The 9,422-nt window shown below is 44.7% G+C and overlaps 1 long non-coding RNA gene across 1 annotated transcript; it reads right to left on the bottom strand.

The window, feature by feature from the left end:
• Positions 1-2,136: 2,136 nt before the first annotated feature.
• LOC123480548 (uncharacterized) lies at positions 2,137-8,794 on the bottom strand. The gene is made up of 3 exons (XR_006656602.2): positions 8,675-8,794; positions 4,291-4,509; positions 2,137-2,331 (listed from the first exon to the last, which is right to left on the bottom strand). It is a non-coding gene; the product is annotated as an uncharacterized lncRNA (long non-coding RNA).
• Between the last annotated feature and the right edge of the window lie 628 nt (positions 8,795-9,422).

The following is a 9,422-nucleotide window of genomic DNA, read 5'->3' as shown; positions in this document are numbered from 1 at the left end:
TTCACATAAGGAATTCATAAGCCAGGGTTCTCCAACTCACTATTCTACCAACTGGAGTAGGCATGGAGCTTATGTAATTTGATAGATACAGCAGTAACTAGGCTGGGCTTGATTCAAAGGAGTAGTTTGGTGTCATGTGACTAGGTCATCTCCAAGGTTCCTTTCCATTCTAAAGTTCTCTATTATGTTCCTCATCGAGGCAGCAGTGCCATGGTGGAAAGCACACATTTCGACATCAAAGAGACTCGGGCTCAGGTTCTGGTTCTGCCCCCTACCAGCTAAGTGATGTTGGGCAAGGTACTTGTCCTTGCTCAACTTCAGGTTCTCCATCTTTGCCAGGCTACTGGGAGGGTTCTGTAACCTGATGCAGGGCTTAGCTCAGCCCTGGCGCAGCAAAGATGCTCGGTGCCATGGCTACCAGTATCGCTCCTGTTAAGAAATTTACCTTTCTGGGAAAACAGACAGAAAGTTTTTCTAGAGATAAGGATCCTGCCTTCTAAAACTGTTACTGAATAGAATAAAGGAGGATGTGACACTCAGAAGGGGAGGGCTGGTCAAACAGTTCTTTTTATTTTTTTACTTTAAAGGCTTAGAGTGGCAACCATAAGGAACAGTCCTAGAAGGTAATTATAGAAGAAACGTGAGACGGGAGATTAAATGATTGCTCAAGATCACAAAGCTTATTAATCTGTCAGTCTGTCCTTAACCACAAATTCCTCCTGTGTCTTGGTCGAGTGTCCCACTTGAGGCACCACACTGCCTGACTCTACCTGCGCTCTGAAAGACGCTGGTGTGAGGAGTGTGGTTTAATGACCCTGGGTTGTATTAATGTTAAGCTATCATTTATGAGCACTTACAATTTGCCTGGCACCATGCTCTACTCATTGTTCATTCAGTCCTTAAAACACCCTGTGTATAAGAATCATGTCCCTGTTTTATGGGAGGAGAAGCTGAGGCACAGAGAAGTTAATCACCTTACCCAAGGTTACTCAGCTAGTAAGTGGCATTGTCAGAATTCCAGCAGTGATTTAATTCAGTGGGTCCTGGAAGTCATAATGTGTGGGCTGTGGGGTCTCTGAGCTCTAAATCACTGCTCTGTGGATCTTGGGACTCCAAGGCACTCTGAGGGACCCAACACTTGAAGCACAAGATGATCCCCCCAAAACTCTGCGTCTCTGTGCTTCCGTATGATGGTGGGGATGGACTCACATCAAAACAAGAGCTGGAGAGGAAGAACCACACCCATCTCTTGTCAGCAGACTTTCAGCCTGACCTTCCCAAACTGGGAGAGAGTGGTCATTCCACCCAACATGCCCACATTCAGTTAGATCAGCAAGAGGCTTCCTTCTCAGAAAATTCTCCAAAGACATGATATGTGACTTAACAGCATAATTTGGGGACAGCCAGCAAGGCTGAGAGCTGACAGCTGAGTCTGGTGGGGAAGCCCTGGGGGTGGGTTTGGACTGAAAGAACAGCAGCAGAAAGGCTCAGGGCTACCTGGCAGGTGATTCCTGCTCAATGTTGGCCTGGTTTTTGTGTTCAAGGAAAAGCGGAAAGTACAACCTGAAGAGTGTGAATAACTCAGAATTATTAGTGGCTACAAGGTCAGCATAGGAGAGTAGTTACAAGGGTACAGTGTCTGGAATCCAACACACGTGGATTTTATTCCCTGATAGATCTCTTATGATCTGGGTGGCCTTTGGCTTGTGTTTGCCCTTCTGGGCCTCATGTCCTCACCTGGAAGGTGGGGCAATAAGGAGGGTCATCATGAAGATCCATGTAAAACAAGAAGCCCAGTGCCTAGGGCATCATAGGTTCTCTCAATGACACTAAAAGTCTGCCGCTACTAACTGATACTAAATAAACAATATTTTTTGCAGCATTGCTTCCAAGAGTAGGTAAACATTCTCAGCTGAATTCTGCAGCCTCTGTTGGCCAGTTGGGCAAACCAAATTGTGTCTAAGTTGCCCTTCTCAATCCTGGGAAAACTGCTTTCCACCTGCCTGTATAAGTGACATGTAGAAATTTTTATTTTCTGAAATATCGTCTCATCACAGATACATTACTGGTGGAGATGCAAAAACGGCACAGCCACTTTGGAAAACCAGCCTGGCAGTTTCTAACAAAGTTAAACACATGCCTACCAATGACCCAGCAGTCCCACTCCACGGTATTTATTCCCAGAGAGTCGAAAACTTACATTCACACAAAAACCTGCACACAAGTGTTTACAGCAGCAAGATTTGTAATTGTCAAAAACTGGAAACAACCCAAACGTCCTTCAAATAGTGAATGGATAAGCAGCTAGCAAGTCCATCAGTGGCGTACTACCTAGCAATAAAAAGGGAAAAAGGGCTGGTGTTACATAAGCAACAACTTGAACAAATCCTAAAGCAAAGAAAAAGAAGCCAGACCCAAAAGGATACAAGTTGTATGCTGCCACTTCTGTGACATTCTGGAACAGGTTAAATTACAGATACAGAAAAGAGGTCGGGGTCATTTTCAGGGCTGGGAATGGCGGGAAGTGTTTACTAGAAAGGGGCACAGGAGAACTTTAGGGGGTGAGAGAACTGTTCTATAACTTGATTGTGGTGCTAGGTTGCGTGACTGTATGTGTTTGTCAAAGCTGGCAGAAATGTGCATTTCAATATAACGAGTGAATTTTACTTTATGTAAATTATACATCAATTAAAAGAAAAGCAAAACAAAATAAGGGCGCATACATAATCACATTGTATGCCCATATCTCCATCACCAGCGGCAAATCCTCTCATCTTTGCTATGGGAAGGTGAGACAGTAGAGGAAGTGGTACTCCAGTGGAATCAGAACTACTGCCCAGCCCCCACCTGCACTCCTAACCTGGAGCTATTCCTCACTGATGTGGTGATGCGCTCCAAGATCGCAGACACTTCAGTCAGTTCTCTCCCCCACCTTCCCTTCCCCATGCATCTTAATGTTGGAAGCCACCAGTTTAAATAACACCAAGAGTTCATCAGTTAATTTGTTGATGAAAAGTTTGGTGATGGGTGTCTGATGAAAAGTTTGGTGATGGGTGTCTGAATTCCACAAGCTTCTAAGATCCATATTCCATCCAAGGTCCTTAGCTTTGTCATGGGGAGGAGACAAAGGACACCTCTTTGGGGAAACCACGTGCCCTGGCACATGTTCCTCTAATATAAAAGGAAGTTGGGGGTTGTAGGCAAAATATTCTTGCTTTGGTAAGCAAGAAACCAGATCAAAACTGCAGAATCTGTCACGCTTCCCAGCAGTGACTTCAAAACTGCCCTTGGAATATGTTTTGCTTTTTTGGAGAGCATCGCAATGAAGACTGATTGAGTTATTATTGCTTTAAATAAAAGGTAATGTCCCATTCAGCCTCAAACATCTCCATTAAAGATCTGCAGTTTTTGTTTGTTTGCTGTTTGTAAATTGGGCTTTAACTGCATGATGGAACGTTTGTACAATCTTATTCCATTATATTGAAATTTCACCGACAAAATATAAAATCTACTGTATATCACTAATGGTAGTAAAAGTAATCAGTGAAACAATTTCCATCAACAAATTTCAAACATCTGTAAAGAAACTAACCCTGGTGCTAACGAACAAAACATCCTCTGCTGGCTCTTCCTTACAAAAGCTATGAATGAATGCCTTTGGTTTTCTGACAAAGGAGACAAATTAGTTCAAGGACTACATGCAAGGTATAGGCTAAATACAGATTGGCACTTGACATAATCCCCTCCCCTCCACCGTGACCCCTAAGTCCTCAGAATTGTTGAAACACACTTTGAAGAGAATTCAGAGCGGGGCATTATTAGCAGGGACAGTCCTGCCAAGCACACTGTGTAAAGCTGGACCAAACAAATAGTCTCTTTGCTCTTCATCAACCCTTGGGTGTTTATGTCTGATAGGAAAGCGCTACTCACTTCCTGGCAAAGGTAAAACCATCTTTATGATGTTTTTTCCTGGTACTTCTAGGAGTGAATTCACATTTATCAACACAGTCCAAAGTATGATGAGATTGATATAAACAATTGCAAGGTTCAGTACCACAGTATTTATTGTGTACCGACCACACCCCAGCTACCATACTGGGTGCCGGAGACTAGGAGAGAAATGGGCACAGCCCTGACCTCACAGAGCTTCTGTTCTAGTGAGGTGATAGTCCATAAATAAGTAAACAAATACCAAGTTAAAACAGATGCTGATTGGCTTAGTGCATTTGTGCTGCTATAACAAAATACCACACAGTGGGTGGTTTATAGCAACAGAAATCTATTACTCACAGTTTTGGAGGCCGGAATTTCAAAGCACTGGCCAGTCCACTCTTCGGGGAGGGATACTCTGACATCTGCCCCACTCCCCCATTCCCTTTGGAGGAAGAGTAACTCATCAGCTTGGCAAATCTGAAAGGTGAAACTCGATGCCTGTGGCTCAGTGCATTCTCCCTAATCCAGCCTTGGAGGATCCAGGAGGACTTCTTGGAGGATGAGATGATGGCTATGCTGAAAAGGATGAGAAGAAAAGGGAGGTCAGTGGGAGTAGTTTGAGGGAGATGCCACTCAGGGCAGAAGGAACTGCATGTGGAAATCCCTGGAGGCAAAAGGAAACATATTCCTTTAGGTGAAAGGAAAGAAATTCTGTATGGCTATACTCCAGCCATACACTGTAGAGTGTAAAAGAGCAGGAGCTAAAAGATGAGATCGTTGCCCTGGCTGGTGTGGCTCAGGGGATTAAGCACCAGCCTGAGGACCAAAGACCATGGATTTGGTTCCCAGTCAGGGCACATGCCTGAGTTGCAGGCCAGGAGCCCAGCTAGGAGTGTGTGAGAGGCAACCAGGGCATATATCTCTTATGCATCAATGTTTCTCTCCCTCTCTTTCTCCTTCCCTTCCTGTCTCTCAAAACAAATAAATAAAATATCTTTTAGAAAAAGATGAGATGGACCAAGGAACCAGATTATGAAGGTTCTTATGCGCTAAACTCTGGAGTCCCTGTCTTATCCTGAGAACACTGAGATCTATGGAAAGGCTTAATCAAGACAGTAAAGATATTTCCTTCCTGATAAATCATTCTGGCTGCAGGGTAGAGAACAGGCAGGAGGGTGGCAGTTCCCAGCCTCTCCGAAAATGTGAGAAGTGGTGGAAAGGGTACTTTGCTGTGCCTTAGAGACCTTCCTTTTGGCCTGCCAGATCCAACTGGAGCTGCAGTCAGAGGGCCCTTTCCCTACAGCCCTCAGCTCAGCTCCATAACCACTCATTCTCTCTCCCCTACCGGGCCTAGGGATGGGCACAGAGTGGTACTGCACAATCCCTTACAGTTTCCTTACGTCCTGCCCACATATTTGTAAACCACATTGTTATTGAAAACTCCTTGAATGATTCTAATTTGAGTGTGGCAGTTGGCTCCTTTTGGAAACATTAAGGTTACACCCTCCCCCCAAAAAAGAAAAAAGCAGGCAAAAGTGACCTGGGAAAAGCATGGAAGTGTCTTCCTAAGGATTGTGGCTTGAGAAGTTTGCTGCTTAGGAAAGATAGTGGACCTATTAACACAGTGGTTGTCTTTTAATAGCCGTACTCTTTTGGTGAGAATGATGCTGCTCATTTAAAAAGGAAAGAAAAAGAAAAATCATTGGAAATTCCACCTTCCAAAGACAAATGCTATTAACAGTTTTGCTACATATCCTCTACACATTTTTCCAAACATATATACTCAAATAATAATGTTCAGCTTTATATGGATGGACTGTACTCCAAATGCTATGTCAAACCTACTTTTTCTCACTCACTCCTAAGCAGTTGCCTGTGGATTAAGCAAAGTAGATGTGCCCAGAAATATAGTCTTGGGGTCATCAAAGCCTCAGGAGCAGTGGAGCCCACCAGGCAGAGGCTGGGAGAAGAGCAAGGGCCACCAGAGTCCCTGGAACTCAAACACTGACCGGGCAAGAAGAACCAGAGGAGGCGGAGAAAGAGCAACCATGAAGGCAGGAGGAAAGAAGGAGAGTCCTTGGCCTTCGAGAAAGAGGAATGGTCGACAGTGCCAAAGGCCACTGTCAGCTCAAATTAGATAAGGACTTTGGATTTACCAGTAAAGAGGTAGCTGATGGCCAGGATAAGGATGATTTTCAGTCAAGTGGTAGAATGGAAACCAAACTGTGAAAGAGCTGAGGAGAAAATGGAGGCAGTCTGCCTGCCCTGCACACTTACCATCCTCCCTCCTCTCTCATCAGAGCTTCTCCAACACTAATGTGTACGTGAATCGTTGGGTGTATTGTCACTGTACAATGCAGGTCTGTTTTTAGTAGGTCCTAGGTAGGTGATGAGCTTCCCTGGTGCTGTGGGTACCACGGGACCAAACTTGAAGAAGCAAGGGGCTAGACTGGGCAGCCCAGTGACAAAACCCAATCTTGATAAGCTCACATAGCACTTTACCAAAGACACTCAAGCATGCAGAGATAAAAATGAAATCTTAGGGTTCTAGATGATTATTCGTATCAGAAAAAAAAACACTAAAAAGGAAAACGAGGAAATTTCCGTTCTTGTATGTCTAATTCTTTCCTGCACATATGCCTAGCTCATGAAATCCCTCCATCTGAGTTACTTAAAAGTGCTTCTTAAGTTTCAAACTTACTAGGATCTTCTAGTTATCTTTTAGGTATTATTTCTACTCGAATTCCATTAGGTCCAAGAACTTGCTCTCTAAGAGAAAAGTCCTTTGAAATTTATTGGTATTTGCTTTATGGCTTATAACACCATCAACTTGTGTCGATGTTGCATGAACGCTCGAAAGGAACATACCCTACAATTAACTGTTGGGTGAAGTGTTTTCTGTCTCTTAGGTCAAATGTGTTACCTGGGCTGATAGGTCTTCATATTCTATCAGTTACTTTAAAAAAAGGGGGGGAGGGCTAAAATCTCCAGGATTTCTACCTGGCAAGCCTTTCCTCCACACCTCTGCCTCCTTGTCCAGACCTCCATCCAACAACTGGGGATTCATGTTTTCCAAAATCTGACCTGGTCTATGCAGACCCCATCCTTCCCCTGATGGAGCTGACAGCCTAAGAAAACTTAACCTGATCGGCAACACCTACCCACCGCACCTCAGACCTGGGAACATTTCTTGCTCCTCTGAGCTCTTACAACATTCACTGCCTGTGTAGCCAACTCAGCACTTAGTCTGTTTTCATTGCAATTATTTGTATTCATAATTTACTTCCCCATCAGGTGTAGACTCTAAGTGGGCAGATTATTCTGTTTTTTATTTAACTGCTTTATTGAAATATAATTATTGACAAACCATAAAATCCATTCTTGTAAAGTATACGATTCAGTGGAAGACTATCTTATTTACCTTGGAGCCTTTGTAGCAGTGGTTCTCCATCTTGGTTGCACATTGGAATCACCTGCCGAGCTTTTAAAAAAACTGCTGCCTGGTTCTCACCCCCCAGAGGTTCTGACTTAATTGGTTTGGGGTGCAGCCAGGGCATTGAAATTTTTAATAGCCCTGGAGTGATTTAACTTGTAGCCAAGGTTGCCCTATAGTACTTTCCACATAACTGGCACCCAATAATTGTTTGTTGTAATCATGCATGAATTAGCCCTAACTTCTAATATCCAGCTAATTAACTCACCCAAGAGCTACCTTCCCTGTTTCCCTTATGGTCCATCAGGTCTTATAACATAATATTCTGCTTATTATGTTTATCTCCCCCACTTAGTATGAAAGGTGACTAGGAGACAAAGCACTTAGAAAAGATGATTTGATTACTTGTAAAGACGTGCAAACTTCAGCAGGATTGGATCACTGAATAAGAAATACAGCAGAATACAAAAGAAATACAAATGTGACATATTCCCAGATTTCTGTATTCAAAAGTCAAGGATACAATGGTTTTCAATAGGGAATCATTAATTTATAGGAAAAGCTCAACATTTTGTTCACTTTGGAGACCAGATGTAAAAATAGTTCTGCTACTTTGTTTATGTCAGGGCTGAAAGTGTCCTGTTATTTTCTTCCTGTGGGACTTGATGTTGACTCTTAAAATGGTGGCAGGGCAGTCTCATTTCTGTTTCCACAGCTGGGAGCAGCACGAAGGCTGGGACTGTTCCAGCTCTATACATTATGGCATCCCCGTGCTGGCACATGTTAGGTGTTCAATAAATATTGGTGGAATGGATATGATCACACCTCATACCGCCGCATTTAAATATGATTTTAACTGGATAGGGAGCTGCACAAGTTTCCTGTTGCAGATGGAAAAAGGGCTTCTATGGAAAGTAACCTCACAGGGCGATCTGCTCATAAATTCCTAACTGGGCAGTTCATGGTGGGGAGTCAAGTCCTAGGCAGAGAACTTCTTTAGTAAAAGGCTTATCTTTGCCTTAAGCAAGCCCTGTGCATTGTTTCCGTGCATATGTGCAAAGGTTAACACATCTTTGAAAAGTCCCCTTTCAGACCCCTCCTAAAGCGTAAGATTAACCAATCCCTGCCTAACCCTGCCTCACCTTCTCCCACCTAAACGTAATCTTCTTCACATTCTCTCTTTAATCTCAAATGCATAATTTGAGATTATTCTCTGGAGCTTTTGAGATCTTGCTCCCTGGCATATGTTGTCAGTTTGGCTCAAGTAAACTCCTAGAAAAATTTTCTAAAGGTTTGGATGTTTCTTACCTGGACACCGTTTTGATATTTTGGCAATTCTTAGTTATGGTACTCTGAACTGGGCCACTCCGTAAACTGCTTGGGCTACAACGAACTCAGAAGAGGCTTTTACTTCCACATAAGCAGTTGCCGGGGGTGGGGGGGGGGGGGGGGAGGGCGGACGTCTGTGTAAGTAGGAGCCTCACGTGTGGAGCAAGGATGATCAGTCCCGATTAATAAACACAAGATTCTCACGTCTGGGAGCTGTCCCTCAGTGAGGCGGGTCATCCTGCCTGTCTTGTAACACCACTTAACACCTCCCACTGACACCTCCCCACATCTAGATCCCAAGGGTCCTCGTGTGCACACGAGCCGCGCCCCCTGATCCGCCACAGCAGGATCCCCCCAGCTGGTGATTACGCCCCAGGACGCAATGCAGGGCGACTCAGGGCACTCAAAAGACAAAGTAAAACCAGTCACGCCAAGGAGAGGCTGCGTTATTTAAGCAGCCGGCTACTCCCCCAGAGCCTCCACCCTGTCCCCTGGGCCCGGCGCCCAGCACTCATACGGTGCCGGGCTTCAGGAGCCCCAGCTCCCTCCACGTGTCCTGTCTTCCCAGCAGCCTCCACTGCTGCCTCTGGAGGAAACCTGACAACTCGCGGTCTAGGGACTACGACTCCCAGCAGGACCTGCGGCGCTTCTCCCCGCCCCCCCTCCCGGGGACACGCAGGCGCTCTGGGCTCCGTCAACAAGCTCGGCTAGCGTCGGCTGGATACAG

Source organism: Desmodus rotundus, chromosome 7 (genome assembly GCF_022682495.2).
Source record: "Desmodus rotundus isolate HL8 chromosome 7, HLdesRot8A.1, whole genome shotgun sequence".
In the NCBI taxonomy this organism is placed as follows: domain Eukaryota; kingdom Metazoa; phylum Chordata; class Mammalia; order Chiroptera; family Phyllostomidae; genus Desmodus; species Desmodus rotundus.
The sequence above is the reverse complement of the archived record's forward strand: the minus strand, read 5'-3'. Positions and strand labels throughout refer to the sequence as shown.